The 27,873-nt window shown below is 45.3% G+C and overlaps 1 long non-coding RNA gene across 1 annotated transcript; it reads right to left on the bottom strand.

Moving 5' to 3' along the window:
* Window positions 1–80: 80 nt before the first annotated feature.
* LOC119970972 lies at window positions 81–27,787 on the bottom strand. Its single transcript, XR_005461705.1, has 3 exons — window positions 27,711–27,787; window positions 13,232–13,289; window positions 81–1,113 (listed from the first exon to the last, which is right to left on the bottom strand). It is a non-coding gene; the product is annotated as an uncharacterized LOC119970972 (long non-coding RNA).
* Between the last annotated feature and the right edge of the window lie 86 nt (window positions 27,788–27,873).

The following is a 27,873-nucleotide window of genomic DNA, read 5'->3' on the forward strand; positions in this document are numbered from 1 at the left end:
TGTTTTTCACTTCTATACAATGTGTTTGATACATGGAATGGAATATTCCTTAAATATTGTAAATTGTGACTGTCACAAATTAATTTACATTTTAAAAGTAAATACTGGGTTAAGAGAATTTTGTGTCAGAAAATCTCATGAATTATGTTATTTCATTGCTGCACAATTCAATGGACAATCTGTCTACCTGCACCTGAAATTCCTGAAGACACAGATCATTTGGCACAGTTGCCATAATTTGGGATGGTGTTGGTTACAGAACACGACTGTTAAAGAAGTCTTCATCGTCTTCTGTATGTAAACAGCAAATCTTTATTAACTACTCAGAACTATATAAACATATAGTAAAGAGCTATCTCCACCATAGGTCTTAGCGTATCTCTGGCCAACACCACACTGACCTTCCGTCTGGGACATGTGCCTTCTTACATGTGCTTTGACAAAGAATCATCGGACTCAAAACGTTCGCTCTTTTCTCTCCTTACAGATGCTGCCAGATCTGCTGAGATTTTCCAGCATTTTCTCTTGCCTTCTTACATCATTGTTTGAACAGTACTGCACTCAGTCTACCTTAACACTGCTTGTCCCAGACCCTTCTGTTGTACGTCCCCCCCATTCCTGGATATGGAGTTACTTTACTTCAAATCTTACATTGTTATAAGTCTTATGAATTTACCTTGTAGTTACATCCTTAATGCTGTTACAACATTACTGCTATTACAGTATTCGCATTAAAAACATTTGCAACACCCCATACCTCTTTCAAGTCCTTAACGTTAGAGGTTTAGCGGCCCTGGAAGCCTTATATCCTTCCAAATGTTGTTAGCATTCTGTCAGGAGAGTGGTAGGCTCTGTTAGTTCTGATTCTTGTTGTTGGCTTCGGCGTTGGGCTGACATTTGGGTATACTTTGATTATTTTCTTCACTTGCTTTATGGTGAACTATGTCTGGTCATTTCGACAAACCTCTGCCCTTAGCTTCCAAGCTCTTCTCATTGAAAGTGCCCTTTTTCTTAGTCTTTCAGAATTTCTGTGAGGATGAGGATTTTTGAGCCCCTGCTTCCATCATGTTGGGATGGTGTTGGTTGCAGAACATGTCTGCCATAGTCTTCTGTCTGTAAACAACAAGTCTTAATATTAACTACTTGTAACTATATACAGATATACAGCAAAGTGCACAGGCATGGAACTATCTGCATCTTAGGTCTTAACACATCTCTGGCCAACACCACACTGACCTTAGATCTGGGTCATGTGCCTTCTTACATTACTGTGTGGGTTGTGCGTATTCAGTCTCACATTAACCTTGTATATACCAGAACCATTGACTGCACTGTGTGCTGCACGGAACTCAAATGGTGCCCTGAGGGAAATGAAAAAGTCTCAGATCCACATTTTAGTGGAGTTGAGAAGATTCAGCAGACCTTTAAGAATGCCAAATATTCCAATCTTCATCCCCAAGACATTTTTTAGGAAGTTGAATGCGGCAATCACGGGTTTAATATGGGCCGGGAACTCCCTGAGGGTGAGATCCTGCGAATCATGTACACATGTTTTGGGCGTGTCTGAGGCTGAGGGTATTTGCCAGGGATTCTCAGGGGCGCGATTCTCCAAGCCCTGCGCCGGGCCGGAGAATCGGCGCGACCACGCCACGATGCCCCAATGCTGGCGCCCGATTCTCCGAGGTGCGGAGAATCGGCGCCATTTGCGCCGGCGCATTTGGCGCGGCGCAAGCCGCTGGCCGCTGGAATCTGGGGGCCGCCAATTCTCCGGCCCGAATGGGCCGAGCGGCTGCACGGATACGACAAAGACCCGCCAGCGCCGTTCACCCCTGGTCGCTGCCGGCGGGAACTCTGCGTGAACAGTCGGGGGGCGAACTGGAGATGAGAGGGGCCCGGTCCCTGGGGGTGGGGGGGTGCCTCCGATGGGGTCTGGCCCGCGATCGGGGCTCACCGTCAGCAGGGCAGGACGGGGGGGGGGGGGGGGGGGGGGGGGGGGAGGGGGGGGGGGAGGCATGGAAGTGACGAATAAGGACAGGGAATCTAAAGTATGGTTAGTTAGGGTTTAGGGCTGGGGGGGAGTTGGGTATGTTATTGTGGGGTTTTAGCTTGTGTTGGATTTCTCTGTTGTTTAAAATGTTAAAATGTTAAAATTATAAATGCCTCAATAAAATATTTTCCAAAAAAAAAGCCAAATAGTCCGTAAGTGCCACCTCCATTTCTGACATACAAATGTTGCTCATATTATTGATTCAAATTAGTAATTTACATATTTCTGATACTGAACTTCAATCAACAAATTTCATTAAAATTAATCTACAACTTTAACTTAAATGTTAAATCTAACTGCATTTCAGAAATAATTCCATGAAAACCCATTTCGGTATTCCGTGAAGTTGATTTTGAAATGGATTATGACACACCATCTAATAATCCCCACCAAAATTTCACCTAGAACTTCATGATTAGTGAGATACTTGTATTGGTAGGACTGTGCTCTTTGCATAGTAAAGACATGTTATGCATTTTATAATAGTATTTAATGTACTGAAGGGGGGGAAGGGATGTGACTCACACAAGAGGGAGACCCAAACTCAGTATTGAATTCAAATGGCGCTGCCGAGTTCAAACAGACCCCATTTTAGCAACTGGAAGAGCCTTAACCCACAGTGTGGGAGTCACAAATTGATGGGAGTAGACGTACATACTCTTGAAGAGTGGATAATGTCTGTACAACTGTGATGATCTGAAGTTTTAAATTCCCTGCTCTTTATATGTTAAATAAATGCTGAAGCTGTTTAAAAGAGTTTTTGTTAAAACTCTGCTGGACTGCTTTGATTGGCAGGCCATCTGCTGCAGGTTTAAAATATAAATACTGTCTGTTTGCGCAGTTGCAATAAAGGCTGGAGGGCCTAACAGCTTCTGAAACAACTGGGACAAAGTCCCAGGGAGCCAAGGCAGGCCTCCTAACCAGCCCATCACAGCAGTCGCATACCCCCATAGTTGCCTGCTCTCTGCTTCCTGGGGTTGGTGGGCCAGACTCCATCCGGAGCAAACGTCCTGCACTTCATGGCCTTATCACCAAGGCAGGTTCGGTGAGTCAGGAAAGTCCCCGCCTCGAGCCATCCCCCTCTGAAGTCAAAATCCAGCCCAGGGTGTCCATCTGTGGCCTTGTTTACTAGAAATCAGCTAGAAACCCTGTTTAAGAGCTTTGTGTAGCTTTCAACAGGACTGCTATACCGAATGACATAGTTCTACTTTCAAACTTCCTCGATATTTGATTTGCACTTTAAAGTTCTCTTTGGTTAAAGCTGTAGCGCTCTTTTTGTCGCATGCATTAAGTATAATTTTTCTTTTAAAAATGTTACATCAAGTAACTTAAACATTCACTTTTTAACTGAAATTCAAACAGAGAAGAAATATCTTTATTTGTATTAGAAAACATAATTTCTTTCAGAGGAAAGGACGATTAATGAATGAAACTTTAGAATTTGAAAATGAGCATTTCAGAAGTTCCCCTTTTCCGTTAAAAAAAATGACATCTCAGGCACAGACAGCTTGGTGAAAATATGCTCTGCAGTAAAAACATGCTGAAGACCATTTTACTTAGAGTGGTAAACTGAACTTAACTTCATGCAAAAGGGCTAGGGTTGGCTCAAAAGAAGCACTCAGTTAGATTCTTATGGACACATTATTTTCTACAAGGACCCCCACTTCACTGTGACAGCAGCAAGATTAATGCATTGAAGCTGAGAGACGTTACAGGCAAGGGCCGATGAAATAAGCAGAATGAAGGGCTTGGACCTTAACTGGAGCCGAGCTTCACTCAGACATCTAGTTCGTCTTTTCTTAAAATATCCAGGGCACCAAAACATAATTCTCCGTAACCAATTAAATAACCACTTTGGAACTAAATGCTTTTCCAAAAAGCTGCCCCCAAAAAATTAGTTAATGGTGTGTGTAAGAATCCCAAAACTGTCTTTCCTATGATTTAAGATTAGAATTGTTGTCATGTGTTTGACATTGACTCTTTCCAATAAAATTAAACAAGTAAGCAATCCTGCATCAGTCTCTTTGAAGTTGCAAATCAGTCAGATGAATCATTTGATGCAATAAGTCAGTTCCTATGAGCTTTGATTTCAAAGTTCAACATTATATCCCTTGTGTTACAACCAGGTGAGAAGGAGTGAAATGGCTCTCCTCTATTCAACATCCTCAGTGGGCCACAACAAAGGTTGAAGTTTCTTATTCATGAGAATAAGCCTTTTCCAAATCAGAATATGTTTATCCATTGAAACCGTGAGTAATAACAGGTCAATCAAACAAGGTTTTCTTTAGCAAAGACAGAAATTACTGGACAATCACAACAGATCTGACATCATCTGTGGAGAGAGAAGGGAGCTAACGTTTCGAATCTGGATGATTCTTTGTCAAAACTGGAGAGAAATGGAAATAGGGTCAGATTTACACTGTTGTGGGGTGGGGTGGAGCGGTGGGGTTGGATAGGGGGCTAGCGGTGGAAAGTGACAAAGATGTTGTGGACAGAAAGACAAAAAGAATGTAAATGGGGATGAGTAAGGCAATTGTTCCTCAACTGTCCTACCCTCAATTACCTGTCTCCAGTCAACGTGGGGCAACTCTTTCCTCAGTCCTGTATAATTACTTCTGCCCAACGCTAAAACTCTACTGTGGCACTCTGTCTCCTCTTGCTTTGATGGCAGAACAAAGGTGAGCAGTGTGTCAAAGAGCAACTAGGAAAAGGGAACAGATGGCCCAAGTGGGGTGGGGGGGGGGAGTGGGGGGCAGGGCGGGGTGTGCAATGGTGAGGGAAAAACAGATCAATGGAAGAAATTTAAATAAATTGATAGGAATAAAAATGGGGTGAAAGTGGAGGAGAGAGTTCACAGTCTGAAGTTGTTGAACTCAATGTTAAGTCCGGAAGGCTGTAACGTGCCTAATCGGAAGATGAGGTGCTGTTCCTCCAGTTTGCTCTGGGCTTCACTGGAACATTTCAGCAGGCCAAGGACGGACATGTGGACGTGAGAGCAGGATGGTGAGTTGAAAAGGCAAATGACAGAACGGTCTGGGTTCGACTTGCAGACGGACCAAAGATGTTCTGCAAAGTGGTCACTCAATCTGCGTTTAGTCTCTCCAACGTACAGTAGGCCGCATTGGGAGCAGCAAATGCAATAGACCAGATTGAAGGAGGTGCACTTGAAGCGCTGCCTCACTTGAAAGAGTGTTTAGGCCCTGGGATGGTGAGCTGGGAGGAGGTAAAGGGGCAGGTATTACACTTTCTGCAATTGCATGGGAAGGTGCCGTGGGAAGTGAGTGATGGGTTGGGGGTGATAGTGGAGTGGGTCAGGATATCCTGGAGGGAACAGTCCCTGCAAAATGCTGACAGGGGGTGTGAGGGGAAGATGTGTTTGGTGGTGGCGTCATGGTGGAGTTGGAGGAACTGGTGGAGAATGATTCTTTGAATGTGGAGGCTGGTGGAGTGAATAGTGAGGACAAGGGGGACCCTATCCTAGTTCTGGGAGGGAGGGGATGGGGTGAGAGTAGAGGTGTGGGAGATTGGTCGGACATGGTTGATAACCCTGTTGACCACAGTGGAAGGAAGAATGAAGATATGTCAACAGCACCGGTTTGGAAAATGGCATAATGGAAACAGGTGCAACGGAGGCGAAGGAACTGGGAGAATGGGATGGAGTCCTTACAGGATGTGGGATGTGAGGAGCTGTAGATGAGGTAGCTGTGGGAGTCAGTAGGTTTGGAGTGGATACTAGTGGACAGTCTATCCCCAAAATTGAAAAATCAAAGATGGGAAGAGAAATGTCAGAGATGGACCATGTGAAGGTGATAGGGGATGGAAATTGGAAGTGAAATTAATACATTTTTCTAGGTCCAGACAGGAAGATGAAGCAGCACCGAAACAGTCAACGATGTACCGATAAAAGAGTTGTGGGATGGGGCCGGAGTAGGATTGGAACAAGGAATGTTACACATTCTCCATAAAAAGACAGGTAAAACTGGAACCCATGCAGTTTGGAGAAAATGAGACATGTTAAAGGAGAAATTGTTCAGTGAGAGGACAAGTTCAGCCAGATAGAGAAGCGCGGTGGTGGGTGGGGATTGCTCAGGCCTCCATTCGAGGAAGAAGCGGGGAGCCCTCAGACCATCCTGGAGGGGAATGGAGGTATTGAGGGATTGGGCATCCATAGTAAAGAGGTGGTGGTTCAGGCTGAGAAACCGGAAGTATTGATATGATGTAGGGCATCGGAGGAATCACGAATGTAGGTGAGAAGGGACTGGACAAGGGGAGAGAGTTTGGAGTCAAGTGAGGAAGAAATTAGTTTGGTGGGGCAGGAACAGGCTGGCATGATGGGCCTTCCAGGCTAGTCCTGCTTGTGGATTTTGGAGGGGAGTTAGAGTGGGCTTGGGGAGATTATGAGGTTGGAAACTGTGGCAGGAAGATCTCCAGAGGAGGTGAGGTCAGTGACAGTCCTGGAAACTGTGGCTTGGTGCTTGGAGGTGGAGTCATGGTCCAGGGGTGTAAAGGAGGAAGTGTCTGAGAGCTGGCACTCAGCCTCTGCGAGATAGAGGTAGAGGTCAGTACTCCAGACAGCAAAAGCTCCACCCTTGTTGGTGAGTTTGATAACAAAGTCAGGATTAGACCTGTGAGAGCGGAGTGCAGCAGAGGGCATCCAATCGACTGGGAGAATTAAATCATAATATCAACAGGAATTGTATTTAACGTAGTAAAAAGTCCCAAGATGCTTCACAGGAATATAACCAGCTAAATATTGATGGTGAGTCAGAGAAGACAGCATTACAATAGGTTACTCAAAGATTCTAAAGAGTGTGTTAAAGTAGTAGAGAGGGGTGGGGAGAGATGGGGAGGGATTTATTCACTGTGTATTACTCCCTGTTGCTAAATTATGCTGAGAAAGCCTATTCCAATATTAGCCATTTAAAAATTCTTTTAAAGTGCCCAATTCTTTTCTTTCCCAATTAAGGGGCAATTTACCATGACCGATCCACCTACCCTACACATCTTTGGGTTGTGGGAGTGAGACCCACGCATACACGGGGAGAATAGGTAAACTTCACACGGACAATGACCCGGGGCCAGGGTCAAAATATTGCACATCTCAAGATACAAGATACTAAGTCAGTCAAAGAGAGGTTTAGTTAAGAAAGTCTATCAAAAGACTTCCGGTGGTGGCCAGGGAGTGAGCGGTGACACATTTGGTGGCACCCACTCAAGGCAGGTTTTTTTGGTTTTTTTTTTCCACCTGTAGGGCTCTTCAGAAGGTTAAGTTTGAACTGAGGGGAAGGATGGAGGGGTTCTACAATTCATGGTTGTTTTTCATTATGCAATTTCAAGAATTGCATAACATCGAACATTAGTGTGGGGGGGGTTGGGTGAGTTTGGGGGGAGGGAGACTGTATGTGTTATGGTGACTATGGGTGGTTCCTGATTCCTTTCTGTTATTTGTTTATGTTAACATGCGGGCTGCTGTTTGGGGCTTTGGTGGGCGGAGGGATTGTTGTTGTTGATATGGGGATTGACATTATATTTGTTACTGATTATTGTTTATTGTTGGTGGGTGTAAATTTGAGAGAAAATGTGAAAAAGGAGGAGAATAAAAATATTTTTAAAATTATATATAAGATGCTGGAGAAATTGGTGGGGGAGAAATTGGTGGGGGAGTGGGCCTTTGACCGGACCCTGGAGGTTGGCCAACTGCTCAGGAGCTGATGAGGAGGGTGCATGCGGGTGAGCTGCCGAGGGTAATGGTGGTGGGGTTGCACCACTTTATGGACATGGAGAAGATTCTTCAATGGGAGAGGCAGACCAGGGGCGAAATTCTCCCCTACCTGGCGGGGCGGGGGGTCCCGGCGTAACGGAGTGGCGCCAACCACTCCGGCATCGGGCCTCCCCAAAGGTGCGGAATTCTCCGCACCTTTAGGGGCTAGGCCGGCGCCGGAGTGGCTCCCGCTTCGCCGACTGGCACCAACGGCCTTTCGCGCTACGCCGGCCGGCATCGAGGTTGGCCAAAAGGCTTTCGCCGGCCAGTGTGGGTCCGCGCATGCGCCGGAGCGTCAGTGGCCGCCGACGTCACCACCGGCGCATGCACGGTAGGGGGTAGTCTCTTCCGCCTCCGCCGTGGTGGAGGCCGTGGCGGCGGCGGAAGAAAAAGAGTGCCCCCACGGCACTGGCCCGCCCGCCGATCGGTGGGCCCCGATCGCGGGCCAGGCCACCGTGGGGACACTCCCGGGGTCCGATCGCCCCCCGCCCACCCCGGGGGCCTGCTCCCGCCGCCAATCCTGCCGGCAGAGAGGTGGTTTAAACCACGTCGCCGGGATTGGCCTATCAGCGGTGGGACTTCAGCCCATCGCGGGCCGGAGAATCGCCGCGGGGGGCACGCCGACCGGCTGGGCGTGATTCCCGCTCCAGTCGATTCCCGGGTGGCGGAGAATTCCGGCCACGGCGGTGGGCGGGATTTACGCCGGCCCCGGGCGATTCCCCGACCCTGCGGGGGGTTGGAGAATTCCGCCCCAGGAAATGTACCTGGGAAGGGAATGAGCTGCAGGTTCAAGCAGGTCAAGTCTGCCCTCTTTAAAAAGGGGATTAAGTTTGGAGTATTGGACCCGGCCCTCGTGTGGGTGACATTCCAGAAGCGAGGGTACTATTTCAGCGTGCCAGAGGAGATGATGGAGTTTATGAGGGACAATGGACTTGGGGGGAGAGTGAGGACATTGAACATTGGAGGAGTTTGTGTGTTCTTTAAAGTTCTTCATGGTGGTTTTTTTTGGAGGGCAGGTTTTTTCGTAGGGAACCACTGAGGGTGAGTGCACCTTTTGTTATTCTTTAGGGGTGTATGGTTTGAGGAGGGACAGGAGCGTGGGGAGGTAGGGAGGTTGGAGGCCTTGGTCGGGGGCTACCATGCTAGCTGGATCGGCGATTTAACAGAAGTGAAGTGGGGGTAGCCAGGAGGCAGGTGCGGGGGAAGGGGGATGAGATGGGGCTGGTTCTTTGTTTGAGGGTGGGTGTGAGAGGGGGGGGGGGGTAGGATTGCTGACAAGGGTGTGGTTGGTGTGGCGCAGTTGGAAAAAGATCGATGATGGTGGACATCCGAAGGTGGGACCGGTGGGTTCTGTGACGCTGGCTGGGGGCTGGCCCAAGAAGGGATATGGCTGATAGACAGGGGAGGCGGTCAGACATCCCCCCCCCCCACCGATCAAGCTGATCATGTGGACCGTGAAGGGGCTGAATGGGCCGGTCAAACGGTCATATGAATTTGCATACTTGAGGAGTCTGAAGGCGGACGTGGCCATTTTGCAGGAGACGCACTTGAAGATAGGGGACCAGACGAGGTTGAGGAAAGGATGGGTGGGGCAGGTGTTTCATTTGGGAGGGGATGCGAAGACGAGGGGGTGTTGGTGAATAAGCGAGTGCCGTTTGAGGCACGGAACACTGTGGCAGATTTAGAGGGGGAGGTTTGTGATGGTTAGTGGAAAGCTGGAGGTGATGCTGGTGGTTTTGGCAAACGTTAATGCCCCAAATTGGATTGGGGCATACCCCTTTGACATCAGGAGCTGAAGACATGCCCCATGAGGTCTGGTTGAGCCAATCAGAATGACAGCTCCTCTCTCCACACAATGCTCTTGAGGTTGCTGTTCAGTTTTAGTCTCAACCAAGGAGGTAAAGCACACACACTGATCAAAAAACACTTGTTCTCTGATTTATGTCATACCAGTTTATCATCAAATGCACAAAAAACATGAAGTGCACATGTCTGTGCTCTCTGAATATAATCATTAAGTACAATAACCATGGGTGGCACGTGGTGCAGTGGTTAGCACTGGGACTATGCAGCTGAGGACCTGGGTTTGAATCCCAGCCCTGGGTTACTGTCCATGTGGAGTTTGCACACTCTCCCTGTGTCTGTGTGGGTTTCACCCCCACAAACCAAAGATGTGGTGGATTGGCCATGCTACATTGGCCCTTAATTGGAAAAAAGATTATTGGGGACTCTAAATTTTTTGTTTAAAGTACAATAACCGTATATATTTTTTTTAAAGCACAACAGTGCCCATACTTCTTCAGGGAACTAAGGAAATTCAGCATGTCCACATAGTCCCTGACCAATTTTGATAGATGCACCATAGAAAGTATCCTATCTGGCTGCATCACAGCCTGGAATGGCAACTGCTCGGCCCAAGACAGTAAGAGACTATAGAGAGTGAACACAGCCCAGTCCATCATGCAAAACCGCTCCCATTCATTGATTTTATCAACACCTCCTGTTGCCTTGGCAAAGCGGGCAGCAGAGTCAAAGACTCCTCCCACCCGGGTTATTCTCTCTTCCAACCTCTTCCATTGGGCATGAGATACAGAAGTCTGAGAACACACACTAACAAGTTCAAAAACAGCTTCTTCCCTGCTGTTGCCAGACTCCTAACTGACCTTCTTAAGGACTGAACTGATCTCCCCACACATCTTCTCTACTGAGTAGTACTGCACAGCTTTATAGGCACACATGAGCTAAAGCTCATTCGAATCTGACAATCTACTATTGCAGTATTTATTTCTATCAGAGCAATTGAAACATTTAAACAATAAAAAGTTGCCTGTGTGTTTCTTCTTGAATAACACATGCTACATATATAGGCAGTGCAGCTAATACAGTGAACAGCAATTTTATTTATTTTAAAAATAAATTTTATTAGCATTTTCAATGTTATATATAGTTGCATTTCATGCTTGATGTGTACAGTACATGGGATTATTTAATATATATATTTACCATTTGTTACCCAACTGTCTTGGTGCGCTATCCTCTCCCACCCCTCCTTTGATATCCTCCCTGTTCGCTCGGGGTGTACTCCCACCTCCCTTCTGTTCTCTCCCTTCTCCCCCCCTTCTTTCCTTTGTGCTTTTTGCCGTGCCTGCCTTGTGTGTGTGTGTGGGGGGGTGGGGGGGGGGGGGGGGGGTCTTCCGCCCCCTCCCCTCCCTCTGTGGTGTTCCTTTAATTTCCCTCAGGTTCCCTCTTCTCCTCATCACCCCCCCCCCCCCCACCCCCTTCCCCCAGGGTTGTATATTCCTGTCAGTCTTTGTCTAATTTTTTATTTTCTTCCTTTCCAGTTGTTGCTGGCTTTCAATGGTTCTTGGAACGACAAATTGCCCCTATGCTTTGAGGAAGACTTCCTCCGACCCTCTGATGGTAGTATTTGATCTGGAGAAATTCCGTCAGGTCTGCCAGCCAGTCTGCAGCTGTGGGTGGTGCTGCTGATCGCCAGCCGAGCAGGATTCTCCGGCGTGCGATTAGGGAAGCACATTTCCTCATGTGTAGCTCTGACTGCTCTGATACCCCGAAGATTTCCACTTTTGGGCATGGCTCCACTCTCACCCCCACAACCTTGGACATTGCCTCAGAGAAGGCTATCCAGAATCGGACAGGTTGGGGCAGGCCCAGAACATGTGGGTGTGGTAGGCCGGGCCTCCCTGGCGCCATTCGCATTTGTCCCCCACCTCTGGGAAGAACTTGTTCATTCGGGTTCTGGTTAGGTGGGCTCTGTGCATCACTTTGAACTGCATGGGGCTGAGCCTTGCGCAGGAGGAGGTGGTGTTTGCCCTGCTCAATGCTTTGCTCCAAAGTCCCCAACCCACTGTGAACAGCAATTTCAGAGTTATAGCTAAACATCTTAGACATAAATTCCTGTTCCAAAGATACCATGCTTTTGTCCATAAAATATACGAGATCCTGTTTATCCCATTTATTCAAAGAGTGTGCATTGAACTGTACCAAATTAATATTAACCAGTGGAAAATTTATAAGTTTTATAATTTTTTCACTGCAATTTAGAGACACATTGTCATAAGGAATGTCTGAATTGCAAGCCAGACATTCTTGGCATAAAGGCAGCACACTTGACATTATTAAATATGGTGCCAGGTCCTTTCAAAGTACTATTTTTGACAATTGAATAAAAAAGATTTGTCTACATAAATTTTGATTTAAATCGTTCAAAAGATATTGGATGCACGAGAAGGGGCTGACCATGTAGTACCATGTTGGATGCTCATATGGATATTCTTAACAACTTAGATGGGTTTGATAGATCACAATAATTACTTGCTTCCCCACCAGGATGATGATACCCCTTCAAAACTTACCAAACCATTAACTAGAATCTAGCATTTCAATGCGAACTGCTGTTTATAAACATTGAGTAAAAGTTCTGTGGTGAAGAAATTGTCCACTTAACCTCAAGAATACAAGTCACAACATTTGTTGTGCCTACTGTATAATGTCATTGCATTCAGCAGTGGATAAAAACAGATTCCTCCTATTTTAGTGCAGACTCCTCACAAGCTGCATTAGTAGGCACCCAATAGGATGGAATCATAGTCTTCTCTGTAAAACATACAAAATAATTTCTACTACAATCCTTTAAACTATTTCTCAGACTAACGTACCCAATACATTTAAAAAACCTTCATTTGGAAATAATGAGGGAGAAAGCTGGTATGCTGAATTTGAACTACAATACTTGCTCCACATATACAGAGGTACACTATACAGAATCCAGGCTTCAACTTCCCACAAAAGGAATAACATTCTCTCATAAATGAAAGTAAAATGTGCTACAACTGAAACTTCAATAGCTATAACGTTTTGCCCCAGTGGGGCTTATTTAATAGAGATGTGAAGCACCTCAAACTTTCATTCACAGTCCAAGAGCCTATTGTAAAATATCACCAGATGTACAAGGGTAAAAAAGAGGTCTGTGGATCTGTGATCAGGATGTTGTAAATATGCAGACATTTTATAAACCAGCTGTCCTGTCTGTATGGCTAGGGTAATATGACTTCTCGAAACTGTTCTGCAAAAACAAAAAAAAAGGAAAAACAGCAGACAGTCCCAATGTATTACAAATCTTTTTTCAATATGAACAATTCAAACAATTGTCCATGGTTAAAACTGTGTCATGGTAAAACGAGCACAAAGCGTTAAAGCCTTCATTACTGAGTTTAGCACACCCCAGGATGGCTCCACACTGAGCCAGTAAATATCCAGTGCACATTGGAGGGGCTGTGGAGGAGTTGGCAGCTTCCTTCATTTCTTCTAAATCTGCATTTAAGTATATATTTTTTTAACTGAGGCACAACCAAAATAATTAAAACCATTGTTGCATCCAAAAAAGTTTGAACTATCTCACTTACAGTTCTGGCTCTCTGTAATGTTCCAGCTTGACCTCCTGCTCAAATCCTCCGCTCCCTGCTGTAAAATGAAAAGTCCCAGTTAGGTTGTGCAAAGTGGACCACATATGATGGCAAATAGTCCATTCAGAGAGAGACAATCTCATAAAATATAGTATCTCCTGCAGCATCAGTGCAAAATCCCTTTTACAGAGTCAGCTTCAGTAAGCTATTCTTAGCAACACTTGTCACATAGGTGATTGAAACTGGAAGGATACATTACTTCAATCTATCCACGAAGATCAGATGATTTTTGACCTGCCTTTGCCAGCAACCCAATAAGCTGAGTTAACTTAATATTCAAATGTCAACTTTCATCAAAAGAGTTATTGCCAATTAGTTTATCTTGTTCGTACCAAACGTTACAAGTTTCACTTTTAATATGGAAAAAGGAAATAATTTTGTACAGCAAAAATGGTCAGTTGAATTTTGTAGAATCAGAAAGAAGCTACATTAGACATAGAGCATACAGTGCAGAAGGAGGCCATGCGGCCCATCGAGTCTGCACCGACCCACTTAAGCCCTCACTTCCACCCTATCCCCGTAACCCAAAAATCCCTCCTAACCTTTTTTTTTGGGCTAAGGGCAATTTAGGATGGCCAAACCACCTAACCTGCACGTATTTGGACTGTGGGAGGAAACTGGAGCACCCGGAGGAAACCCATGCAGACACGGGGAGAACATGCAGACTCTGCACAGACAGTGACCCAGCAGGGAATCAAACCTGGGACCCTGGCGCTGTGAAGCCACAATGCTATTCACTGTGCTACCGTGCATATTAGATGATTGTTTCACTCTTTCACTTCACATGTTCTGTTATGACGGAAAGAGAAATGACCATGTTCCTTATCTGTATTCATGTCTGTTTCTTTCAGTTTAACATTTTGCACCTTTGTTATTATTTCTTACATCTAAGTTTTAATGTTAGGAGCACGATACAGTCAGTGGCCAACCAGGACTAGGTGAGCTCCCTGAGTGTAAACCTGACAGAATGACCATTACCTTAAAGGGTGTCTGCAGCACTTTAAAGGGAAGGTACATGGTTTGGTGTTGACAACAGTGGTATTCTGGAATAGCAGGCAGTGTGGTTTCAACCAGGACTGCAGATTTTCCGCAGAGCCAAAGTCAACATCAGGACGTAAGTCCTCTTCCGCAACAAAGGATGATGGATGCTCAGGCAAATATCTTTCCGGCATTGGAGGGGTGGAAGATCATGCATATACCACCAGGATTGTTCAAAGGCCTGGCTGCAGTGTGGGGGAAAATGTAATAAGCTCACTAAGGCAAGTCAAGAAAGACATGGTAATTTGGACATTCTGAATTCTCCCTCAGTGTACCCGAACAGGCACCGGAATGTGGCAACTAGGGGCTTTTCACAGTAACTTCATTGCAGTGTTAATGTAAGCCTACTTGTGACAATAAAGATTATTATTATTTAGTTACAACTTGGAGACAGCACGGTGGTGCAGTGGTTGGCACTCTGCCTCACAGCGGCGAGGTCCCAGGGTCGATCCCAGCTCTGAGTCACTGTCCGTGTGGAGTTTGCACATTCACCCTGTAATTGCATGGGCTTCGCCCCCACAACCCAAAGATGTGCAGGGTGGGTGGATTGGCCATGCTAAATTGGAAAAAAATTAATTGGGTACTCTAAATTTATTTCTTAAAAATATTATCAAGTTACAACTTGCTTCAAATCTCTCATGCTGTCCACATTACCATGGAGCATCATAATTTAGCTCAGCACTATCAACGTTTCCTTCCCTGTTTGCCATGCCTCTCTTCCAATCATAATGGGGCAATTGACTCCTTCTGCTTGTGTCTATGCCCTCAAACCCTACCTAATGTTACTCTCCAATCTATTTCCACCTTTTGGCCACACTCTTTGCTGCTTCCTGTTGCCATACATATGACAGTAAGCTGTCTAAAACAACTTGAAAACCCTTGTGAGTGGCACTAACATAACCACTGCTCTGCTTCTTGGAGCAGGCTAACAACTGAACAAAGAATATAAAAACAAGGAGAGGATTGACCTCTAAACACATCCTGGCAGCAATGAAAGAAGTCATCCTCACCATCACTGGCAGAGAGATAACAAACAGGAAGTGACCAGGTGGAAGCTATGCACATTGGAACATTATTCATTCTTGGGCATGGTCAGTGTGTATTGCCCACCTGTAGTTTCCCTGGATACCCTGGTTTCCTAAGACAGTTCAGAATCAACCATGTTGATATTGGGCTAAAGCTATAGGCTTGACCAGGTAAGAATGGTAGGTTTCCTTCCCTCAAAAAATATGAAGCAACCAATTGTTTAATTGTATAAGCTATAGTCAATGACTTGAAAGGATCCCTCACACTGAGAGAACACCAGGACCTACTCTCCTCTATCTGAATGTCCCTCAGAAAAATCGTGGACGTTTTCAGCTGTTTAATGTTTAAAGGGCAGCAGATTGACTGATGTTACAGTTATCTCCTGTGGCAGCCTGGAAGAAGCCAGAGGAAAAGACAGTCAGGTCTGCAGTGACCTTGATAACAACAAATAATTCCGTACTGGCTGTGGCAGTGGATTGCAGGAGGGTTTTACAATCCAGTGACAGCTTCACTGGTCACTGTTCCTGAACAAATTGCAGATATTTTGTACTTTGTTAGAATGGCAAAGATTCCTGTAATCATGCCTCCTTCTATTTGTTCCATCCTCCTTTGGTTGCTACTTCTCCCCACTGCTGGAGTGCAATTGCCAGATTCCTCTACAAAGAAAATAGCACACTGCCAAAATCCCCCACTAAAGTTCAGGGTGCTCTGCAGCCACCGCAAGTAATTTGAAATGTTCTAAATGACAAAAACCACAATGCAATACAAGTGGAATCTCTCCCAAAATCCTTGAGTGTTTCACCCAAATGCAGCAGAAGAACACTTTAAATATCACTGGAAATGGCTGCCTCTCGACTTGTAGTGTTCATGGTATGTGGGCAGGATCTGAAACAAGTGGAGATAAAACAGCAACAGGGAGTACTAACTGGTTAGCACTGTTGCTTCACAGCGCCAGGGTCCCAGGTTCGATTCCTGGCTCGGGTCACTGTCTGTGCGGAGTCTGATCGTTCTCCACATGTCTGCGTGGGTTTGCTCTGGGTGCTCCAGTTTCCACCACAATGATTCTGAGGTTTATAAGGCTTCATATACGAAAACAGATTGCATAGACTAGGCCATTTTCCCTTGTGTGTAGAAGATTAAAGGGTTCCTTAACTGAGATGTTTAAGGTGGTTAAAAGAGTTGATGAGCTGTAAAACTTTTCTTCTGGTGTGGCCGTCCAGGGCAAGAGGGCATAATGTTAAAATTGGAACTAGGTTATTCAGAAATAGTACATTTCAAAAGTACTTAATAGCAATTAAGAGGACTTTGGGACATCCAGGCGTCATGAAAGGGGTTATACAAATGCAAGTCTTTCTTTCTAGAAATCTGGAACTCTCCCTCCCAAAAAGCTGTTGAAGCCATATCAATTAAAATGTCAAAATTTAGATTGTTGTTGTTTTTTTTAAATTTAGAGGCCAAATTATTTTTTTTCCAATTAAGGGGCAATTTAGCGTGACCAATCCACCTAACCTGCACATCTTTGTGTTGTGGGGGTGAAACCCACGCAGACATGGGGATAATTTGCAAACTCCCCCAGACGGACAGTGACCCAGGGCCGGGATTCAAACCCGGGTCCTCAGCGCCGCTGTCCCAGTGCTAATCACTGCGCCACATGCCGCCGATTGTTTGTTTTTTTGATGAGACCAGGGTATGCTGTGTTACGGACCCAGGGGAGGTAGATGGAGTTAAGAAACAGCTCAGCCATAAGCTAACTAAATAACAGGAGATAGGTTTGAAGGGCTGAATGACCTCGCCCTGTTTCTACAATTGTATCAATATCTGAGAATATAAAAATGGTTCTAAATCTTTGCATCACCCCCAATTGCACCAAAGACATAAAACCTTTTTTTGAAAATGTGACAGCGCTCTTCCAGATAAATAAAACATTTTCATACCCCCTTGGGGAAATGTAGCTGCAATTGTATAATGCTGCAAAAAAACAATTACAAAACATTTTAGTTCTAATGAGTAGCTAATAAGTGCCCTTCACATATTATTTTTTTCTGGTTGACAAATAGGAAATTCACTCTTCAACTCTCACTGACATTTTCTCTCAAATTGTCAACAAGAGGAATTCAGTCGTTCCAAATTTAATATAAAACGTTTTCTTTTTTTCTGGTTTGCTATGCTATTTACAATCAGTCTTCCACCTGGGGAGAAATTTAAAAACTTGTTTGAATGAGTTTGTAAAGTTCCCATCAACTGAAACCATGGCAACCATATCTGCATGAAGAGTAGGATTAGACAACTTGAAAACAAGGGTAAAAAGCAGCAATTCAAAATTGGGTAAAAATAAAAGAGGCTGAAATGCCTCTGGTTTATAATTTTACCGGAAGAAATACCACACAAGAGATAATTTCCCACTGTTTACTGATGCTGTCTTATTCGATAAAATTGACAGGAGGAGTCAAATATTCAAAGAATAAATTCGCTTTCATTTTTGTTGTACCTTTCATTATCTCAGGATGCCTCAAGGCATCTTACAGCCAATAAAGTATTTTTGAAGGTTAGCCACCGATGCAATGCAAGAAATGGGTGGCAAATTTGAGCGCAGCAAAATCCTTAAATAGCAATGAGATAAATGGCTTGATCATCCAGTTCAGCTGTTGATTGAGGGGTAATTGTTAACCAGGGCACCAACACTCTCCTACTTTTCTTCATGTAGTGCCATGGGGTCTTTTCCCTCTACCCAAGACAGCAAATGAGCCTCAGGTTAACTTCTCACCTAAAAGCACTTCTAGAAGTGTTGCACTCACTGTGTAATGCACGGACATGTCAACCTGCAATGCATGCTTAAATCTTTATAGTAGAGTTCGAACTTTTGATCTTCTGACTCAGGCGATAGTGCCATCGTTGAGCCAAGACCGGCAAATTACACATAATGAATAGTCACAATATTCAAATAATTTAATTTTGTTGATAATTAACATGGAATTGGAAGTGCTAATTAAGGATTGCAAAATCACTACCATTTAATTTTCAAATGTTTTAGCTCATCAGTTCCAACTAATATTTTAATAGCCGCATAAAAATGAAATCTAAGTGATGTTTTAAGATGCAGTTTTAATGCCACTGTTATATCAAAGCAAACCAATTTCAGGCATCAACTTAAAAATGACATTATAACAGAAATCGTATCAACAACTCCTGATCACATCAAAACTAAGGTATGAGCATTCCTCTGGGCTGAGAGGAGTGAAAAATGTTGAATTCAGCCTACTGTGTTATAACGCTTAATGCAAAGTTTAATTTTAAAAGTTGCCAAGTGCTCCACTGTACCTGCTCAGAACTTTGAAAGTAAAATTCATAGCCTCTCTAACATTAAGGGCAACATATCCTGCCAAATACTTTCTCAGGGAAGGGATAATAAGGAATGGGTAACAATTGTTGGCCTTGCCAGCGACACTCGCATCCCAGGAGCGAATAATTTAAAAAACCACAAATGAATGCGCATACCATCTTATTGCTGGCAGTTTAACTAAGAGTAAGCAGTTCTATTGTGTTCCATTGAGTAGCCTGCCTACTCTACAGGCATCGATCTGGAAATAGTCACTCCAGTATAACTACAGTCCTACAGTAATTAATCACACCCTTCTCTGACTTTGTCTATCCATCATTATTCTTGATTTAGCTTTCAAAAAAAAGTGACGCATGACATAATTTTCACATCCTAATCTTTAACTCAATCACAACTTATTTAAAATGCTACCAGCCTTCTGTGGCATTAGTCACAGCAAGTTAGATGATGTGCCGTTATATAAGGTAAGGATAGGAGCATTACAACACATGTACACAATGGTAGATTTTTATCTTCATCACCCAGATGGTAATGCAGCCAGATGGGTGCAGATGGTACGCCCTTCGTAGAATTTGCCTGATTTTCATTGCATTGAAATTAATGGAGTGGAAATGTGGTGGGTTCTGTAAAAGCAGTGACTACTTAAATTACCTATCCTTTCTTTTCAAACCACAAAGTCGAATTGCTGAAATCAAGCACATTTTGATTTGCAAAGAGGGTACTGCTATTAGTGAAGGAAGTTTGCAAATTGACAGAAGTTTTGTGGTTTCTGTACACCTGGTTAAATAAAATGAGGAAAAAACAAAATTCTACCTTCCCTTCTTTAATTACAGTGATTTATTTTATAATTGCAAACACCGAGGACAAAAATGTCTCCAACAATGTTGAAACACCAGCTCAGATTACGATCAACACCAAATCAGCTGCAACAGTGTTAAGAACTTAGTTTTATAACAAACTTGATGTTGCAAGTGCAGTACTTTTGCAGTGGAGCCCATTACCAATGGCAGGCAGATAGCATTGTCAGAGACCCCTCCCACCCAGGAATTGCCTTCTTCCAGATCCTTCCATCAGGCAGAAGGTACAGAAGTCTGAAGACCCGCACATTCAGACATAGGAACAGCTTCTTCCGCACAGCTACTAGACTCCTCAACGACTCTCCCTTGGACTGATCTGTTCTCTGTAAGAACACTATTCATGGCGCTCTGTGTTGCTCTTGCTCATATATTTATTGTGTTTGGCCCTTGTTCCGCATGGGGCTGGTTTAGCTCACTCAGCTAAATTGCTGGCTTTTAAAGCAGACCAAGCAGGCCAGCAGTACGGTTCGATTCCCGTACCAGCCTCCCCGGACAGGTGCTGGAATGTGGTGACTAGGGGCTTTTCACAGTAACTTCATTGAAGCTTACTCGTGACAGTAAGCGATTTTCATTTCATTTCACTGTAACCAATCACTATTGTCGATATACTATTTGTCGATGTACTTTGTTGATTATTCTTATGTCCACTATCTACGTACTGTGTAAGTTCCCTTGGTGCAGAAAAATACTTTTCACTGTACTTCAGTACATGTGACAATAAACAAATCAATGACTCAATCAATGACAGTCTCAGTGATGGACAACCATAGGGCCAAGAGTAGGTATATAGTCTGGGTCCATGCGGGCCAGGAATGTACCTATCTTCCGGTTCCAAATGCACATGTATCAACTATGTGGAGTTGTGGCTGCAGTGGTAATTCAAATCCCAACACCTGAAAGAAATGAAATGAAAATCGCTTATTGTCACAAGTAGGCTTCAAATGAAGTGACTGTGAAAAGCCCCTAGTCGCCACATTCCGGCGCCTGTTTGGGGAAGCTGGTACCTGCATGGACATAAAGGAGTCCAGCAGCAATCCATCAATGATCATGATTTTCAAACTCAGATAGAGGACACTCTTTGAATATTTTAAAGTGTGATGTCAGACCATGCCCCATATGTTAATATGTAAAAGAGTTAGCGACATTACAAGCTGTTTTTGGCAGTGTCCATTTCTACAGATTTCACAACATTATTGATAGATGGGATTCTCCCATTTTGAGACTAATTCTCCCATTTTGAGACTAAATGCGTGGCAGGCAACTCTGGCAGCACATGTCCCGCTGGCCAAAACATCAGGATCATGTGCCAGATTCTGCGCTTGCAGATGCCAGATTCTACAATGCCTGTAGAGTAAGCTACTCAATGGAACACAATAAAACTGCTTACTCTTATTTCAACTGCCAGCAACAAGATGGAACCTCATTAATTACGCACAGGTGAATTCCACTCCGACGCCTGGCGGGCCAGCAGCTGATTCAACTGCCTGTCCTCAGCTGATGGGTTTGAATGTCCTGCCGCCATATTTAAATACCAGGCCAGCACACTACTTTCACTATCTCCAACCTACCTGCCTTCACCAGACTGTGCAAGATGTCAGCAATCCAGAGGGAAAATGCTAGCAGTTTTAACCACCTTCTCCCTGAACTCATCAACTGTGAGGTTCCCGTTCCCAACTTGAACCTTTACCCACTGCCTATGGAGTCTTCATCCATCCCCTTCCAGTAAACAATGTGGTGTCCCTTTGACCCCCTTGTTTGTGACCTTTTTATGCAGATTAATTGGAGGCCAGATTCCCTCCTCTCAGTCTTCCCTCTGTCTTTGATTGTTTGCCTTCTTCATCAACGTCCTTGTCTCTCTGCCTGTCATCATAGGTCCTCACCTTACTCCCCTCCCCCACTCCCCTTTTTGACTCCACCTTACACACTGATCCCTTTGTCTTTGTCAGGCCACTCCCCCAACTCCACCCCCCACCCCCCCCGAACTCCACACCCCCAAAGTCTACACCCCCATCCCCCACCCAATCATTCTTCAGACCTTTGTTGCAGTGGCTGCATGAGTCCTATAGCACAGTGCTGTCCATATAGGAGCTGCTGTACGGCACCAGGCAGGGAAGGAGACCCGTGCAATCCCCAGCCCCAGGCACGGTATTGAACTGAGGCAGTGACTCTGAAGGTCCAAGCGTCCAGCGGCACAGTGCTGTCCAGCTCGGCATGGAGGTGGATGACAAGAACTGGTCTGCCCCAACAAAATGGTGCACCGTGTATCAGGAATAACTCAGCACCTGGCAAAAAGATCAAAGTCTCTTGCCAACTGAGTTCTGTCTTGTGCATGACACTCTATAGCAATCGGGTTTGACGCTGGTGTAATTGCCGGCTGGCATGATGCTAGATTGGAAGAGCTTATGCTGGCGGGCATCTATTTTAATTAGCATTCATGAGATGCAAATGGCATTCATGCCACTTGTCAGCAGGGTGACCAACCCACCATTAGGAGAAGTGCAGCGTAACTTTACACAGGCAGGTTGATAACATTTTCGGTCCCATCGGATTCTCCGCGTCTGCCACTAAACCCACCGTGGGTGGATTGGAAAAATTCCGCCCAATATTTTAAAGTCCTTTATTTGAAATGTGAGATGTTTCGGGGGCACGTGGTGCAGTGGTTAGCACTGGGACTGCGGCGCTGAGGACCCGGGTTCGAATCACGGCCCTGAGTCACTGTCCTTGTGGAGTTTGCACATTTTCCCCGTGTCTGCGTGGGTTTCACACTACAATCCAAAGATATGCAGGATAGGTAGATTGGACACACTAAATTGCCCTTAATTGGGAAAAAAAATAAGTGGGTACTCTAAATTAAAAAAAAATGAAAAGTGAGATGTTTTACTCGGCATACTTTTCATAATATATTTATACATCGTTTTGATTTTTTAAATTCCAAAGAGCAAGTATTAACCTACAATTTTCAACTCATTCTTTCAAACCAGTCTTGCCTTCTTATTAAAATTGGGTGGCACCACAATCACAAAGAGGAAGAAATGTCTACAGAAAAACAGCATTTTTCAAACTATTCTTTCAATTAATAGAGGAAAATCTACCACTAGCACTGGGAGAGATCATGGACAGCATTAGCTCCATGCAGGCGGGGAATGCGCCGGGACCGGATGGATTCCCGGCGGACTTCTACAAAAAATTTGCAACAGCGCTGGCCCCGCACCTGCAGGAGATGTTCACAGACTCGCTAGCTAGGGGCACACTGCCACCCACGTTAGCACAGGCCTCAATCTCGCTGATACCTAAGAAAGACAAAGACCCAACGGAATGTGGGTCATACAGACCCATATCTCTGCTGAACGCAGATGCCAAAATACTGGCTAAAATCCTAGCCAAAAGGCTAGAAGACTGTGTACCTTAGGTGGTCACAGAGGACCAGACGGGCTTCGTCAAAGGTAGACAGCTTACCTCGAACATCAGGCGCCTGCTGAACGTGATAATGACCCCCTCCGGGGAGCGAACACAAGAGGTGATCGTCTCCCTGGACGCAGAAAAGGCCTTCGACAGAGTCGAATGGAAATACCTCATAGAGGTACTGGAGCGGTTCGGGCTTGGGTAAAGCTCCTATACAACGCTCCCATGGCGAGCGTACGGACCAACAATACTAACTCCCATTACTTCCAGCTGCACAGGGGCACCAGACAAGGATGCCCACTGTCCCCACTGCTGTTCGCACTAGCAATCGAACCGCTAGCAATCGCGCTCAGGGCAGCAAAAAATTGGGAGGGGGATCCGAAGGGGAGGCAGAGAGCACAGAGTTTCACTCTATGCAGATGATCTGTTCCTCTACATCTCGGACCCACAAAGCAGCATGGACGGAATCATCGCGCTCCTGAAAGAGTTTGGAGCCTTCTCGGGCTACAAACTCAACATGAGCAAAAGCGAGATCTTCCCAGTACACCCGCAAGGGGAGGGTGGGGGGGGGCAGCACTAAAGGGGCTGCCGTTCAAACAAGCCCGACACAAATTCCGCTACCTGGGGATCCAAATAGCCCATGACTGGAAAGGGATCCACAAATGGAACCTCACTAGCCTGATGGAGGAAGTAAAAAAGGACCTGCAAAGATGGAACACACTCCCCCACTCCCTCGCGGGGAGAGTCCAGACGGTCAAAATGAACGTACTGCCCAGGTTCCTCTTCCTGTTTAGATCTATTCCGATCTACATCCCCAAGGCCTTTTTCAAACCGCTGGACAAACTTATCATGGCATTCATATGGGGGGGGGGGGGGGGGGGGGGGGGGGGGGTAAAAATGCTAGGATCCCAGAGAAGGTCCTACAAAAAACAAAATCCAGGGGGGGGCTAGCCCTCCTAAACTTACAATTCTACCACTGGGCGGCAACAGCCGAGCGAGTAAGGGGATGGATCCAGGAGCCAGAAGCCGAGTGGGTGCGTGCGGAGGAGGCCTCCTGCATGGGGACCTCCCTCCGGGCCCTCGCCATGGCAGCACTCCCATCCCCACCCAAAAAACACTCCAGCAGCCCAGTGGTGACAGCCACCCTCCAACCCTGGAACCAACTGCACCAGCAATTTGGCCTGACCAAAATGTCGGACAAGGCTCCCATCTGCAACAACCATAGGTTCACACCAGCACTGACTGACGCCACCTTCAAAAGGTGGAGGCAGGACGGGGGCACACTGACAGTCAGGGACCTATACACGAACGACAGGATCGCAACACTGGACGAACTGACAGAGAAATTTCGGCTAGCCAGGGGAAACGAGCTACGGTACCTGCAGCTCAAAAACGTCCTACGAAAGGAGACAAGGACGTACCCACAACCACCACGACAGACACTACTGGAAGACCTACTGGACGCAAGTATCCTAGAGAAAGGGAACTGTAGCGACATGTATGACCGACTGGTAGAAAGGGACGACACTGTACTGGACGCAACAAGAAAGAAATGAGAGGATGACCTGGGGATTGAGATAGGGTGGGGACTCTGGAGCGAAGCACTGCATGGGGTCAACTCCACCTCCACGTGCGCAAGGCTCAGCCTGACGCAACTAAAAGTGGTACATAGAGCCCACTTAACAAGAAACCGTATGAGTAGGTTCTTCCCGGAGGTGGAGGACAGATGTGAACGGTGCTAAAGAGGCCCGGCCAACCACGCCCACATGTTCTGGTCTTGCCCCAGACTTGTGGAGTACTGGACAGCCTTCTTCGAGGCTATGTCCAAAGTGGTGGGGGTGAGGGTGGAGCCATGCCCGATAGTGGCGGTCTTCGGAGTTTCAGACCAGCCAGATCTATTCCTGGGGAGGAGGGCGGACGCCCTTGCCTTTGCCTCCCTGATCGCCCGCCGTAGAATCCTGTTTGGCTGGCGATCAGCAGCACCGCCCAGAGCTGCAGACTGGCTGTCCGACCTCTCGGAATCTCTCCAAATGGAGAAAATCAAATTCGCCATCCGAGGGTCAGACGACGTCTTCCACAGAACGTGGGAGCCATTCATGCAATTGTTCCGGGACCTGTTTGTGGCCAACGAACAAGAGGAAGAATAGTCGGGTGGCCAAGAATCAGGGGAAAATGGACGAGAATCGGGGGAAGGTAGCCGGGGGGGGAGGGCTACGGGTTTGTTATGGGGGTTTGTTCTCATGGTTTTACGCTTATTTCTTTTTCTTGTTAATTTATTGTTTTTGTATTGGAGGGGAGGGGTTACTGTTTTTCTCTGTTGTGATAAAATTTGTTGAAAACTTGATTTAAAATTATTTCAAAAAAAAAGGAAGGACAAAGCCGCAAGCGGCAGTCTGATGGCAAGCTAAGGCCCAAAACCAAATTGTAAATAAATGCCTATAAACATGTGCCTCGGCCATATTGGGGAATGTAAAATTTGTATGCCGGTTAAAGGGGGCGGCCACAGTTGTTATTATGAAGATGATTACCTGTAAATATACATGTTAATTTTTGCGTGTTTTTTTTCTAATAATTTGTAATTTGTTGGATATAAAATATGAAAACTCAATAAAAAACCTTTCCAAAAACAATAGAGGAAAATCTATTACTCAAAGATTTTTGGAAAATTTAAATATTCCTGCTAGGATTGAGATCTGCACATCAAGTCTCTTTCCCTGCAAGACTGTTCTGCTGATAGTACTTATGCAGAACCTCGCAAGTTATCTCATTCAAACTGCAAGGCAGAAGATGCCTCCAGACTGACCTGAGGGCCATTTTGAAACAGGAATCACAGGAAACCATGCTGCAGGCTGTTTTGAAGTCCTACTTTGTTTCCGCCATTCCACTCTCAATTGTTGTCAGGGGTACTTTTGCCGTCTCCCTTCTTGTGATGGTCAACTGGATTCTAAATTAATCACTTGATAATGTTTAATCAATGTCAACTTGCACACAAATAATACCTATAAGCAGAATAAATTTGTTAGCATCTTGTAACTTAACCTTCTCAAATGTATCTATTTTTGTGCTCGTTGACATGGGGGAAATCAGTGCTGGAAAATGCACACTTTTTACAATTTGGACAACCAATGTCAACGTGACAGTCAGCTTATAGGACAATCAGATGTCCTCTATCTGAACTTCAAAAGAATATATCCCAGCTGATTAATTTCCCACACCAACAATCTTTAAGGTCTAAATGATAGTCTCCATTTAATACTGTGGACTGGTTTGTGCTCTGGCTTCAAACTGGCAAATCTGTGAACTGGGTTAAGACTGCCCAAACAAAAGAGAAAATGCTGGAAAATCTCAGCAGATCTGGCAGCATATGTAGGGAGAGAAAAGAGCTAACATTTCGAGTCCAAATGACCCTTTGTCAAAGCTCTGACTCTGGATTTGACAAAGGGCCATTTGAATTCGAAACGTTAGCTCATTTCTCTCCCTACAGATGCTACCAGAGCTGCTGAGATTTTCCAGCGTTTCCTCTTTTGTTTCAGATTCCAGCATCCGCAGTAATTTGCTTTTTCCCAGTGCAAAGACTGCCCAACCTGATTTCGCACAAGGCCTTTACATCTAGCAGATGGAGGAAAAAAAACATTCAGCCAATGTTGGCTGCACTCAAATCCAGGTTCAAAACATTAAAAACAAGTCAATATTCCAAATACCATCGCATGCTGAATCACATCCAAAATATGATTATTTCTTTTCTGAAAAAGCAGTGATCCCCTTTAATGCATTCCATTAAATTAAGGAGATAGTCAGCAACATATGAAAGAATTTTTTTTGGATGCTGGCAAACAATTTTATGAGTGTCATTATAGCCAATTTTGTGGTTTATCCATCAGAACAATCCAAAAACTCAGGTTTCATTCTGACTTTAAAACAGGGCCTCGCATTGGAGGTGATTTTGCATTGCTTTGGTATGGCATCACATGTAGTATAACTCCAGCACAATGTTTTGTCAAGCTTAAGAAGTACTTAGAGCAGTTACTGGATCGCCAAGATATTGTGTAAACCTAAGCCGAGCTTATTTAAACATTTTGAGCGTGTGGGTACCCTTTCCATTTAAATTTGTGCCAAGAACAGGGGAAGTCACACATATGGAAACAGCTCTCTCCTGGGGAGATGCTCTCAGTATAGCAGATATTGTAGCTACAGGTACAGATTTATTTACGATCACGATGAGCACTTCACAGGTTATTCTGCAAAGAACAGAATTCTACCATTTAGTTATTTGAGAATGTTATCTTTTAAATTGTTTAATACTTAATATTGATCCAATTTTTAAAAAGTCTGATGGAACAGAAAGCCTCATGCTACATGTTGATAGTTTGTGAATGGAGGTAGGTAAACAGTTACCCCTCTCTCTACTTGTTTCTGTCATTTGACCTTGCACTTTAGCCCAAAGGTGGCCCAAAAGGAACTTGGCCACTGACCCACGCGTCTCATGGTCGTCATGTCGGCGGTGACGTCACGGGCTCAGGGATGGGGCGCGCGCGCGGCGCGGGCCTGAGCTGGAGTGGATGCCCGGGGGGCGCGCGGCGGGAAGGGGGCGCGCACAGCAGGCGATGCTGCGCAAACCCTGCAGCTCGGGCAGGCACAGAGAGAGACAGAGAGAAAAACAATGAAAACAATGATCCTCTTCGCTGCAAAACAACAGCCGCGTCCAAAAGGTGCAGCCACGCACCCAATATTGACAAACAACGGTGAAAACAATAATCACCTGCGAGCATTTCACCAAATAAATGGCACAGGGGGTTCCCACGGACGGGGTCGGATCTGCAAAAGCTGAGCTGAGCTGAGCTGATCTATCTCCCCCCCCCCCCCCCCCCCCAGGGATAATCGCCCTGGCCTCATCTGCGGCAGAGCGAATGCACTTCCTTCAG

This window comes from Scyliorhinus canicula, chromosome 9 (assembly GCF_902713615.1).
Source record: "Scyliorhinus canicula chromosome 9, sScyCan1.1, whole genome shotgun sequence".
NCBI lineage: Eukaryota > Metazoa > Chordata > Chondrichthyes > Carcharhiniformes > Scyliorhinidae > Scyliorhinus > Scyliorhinus canicula.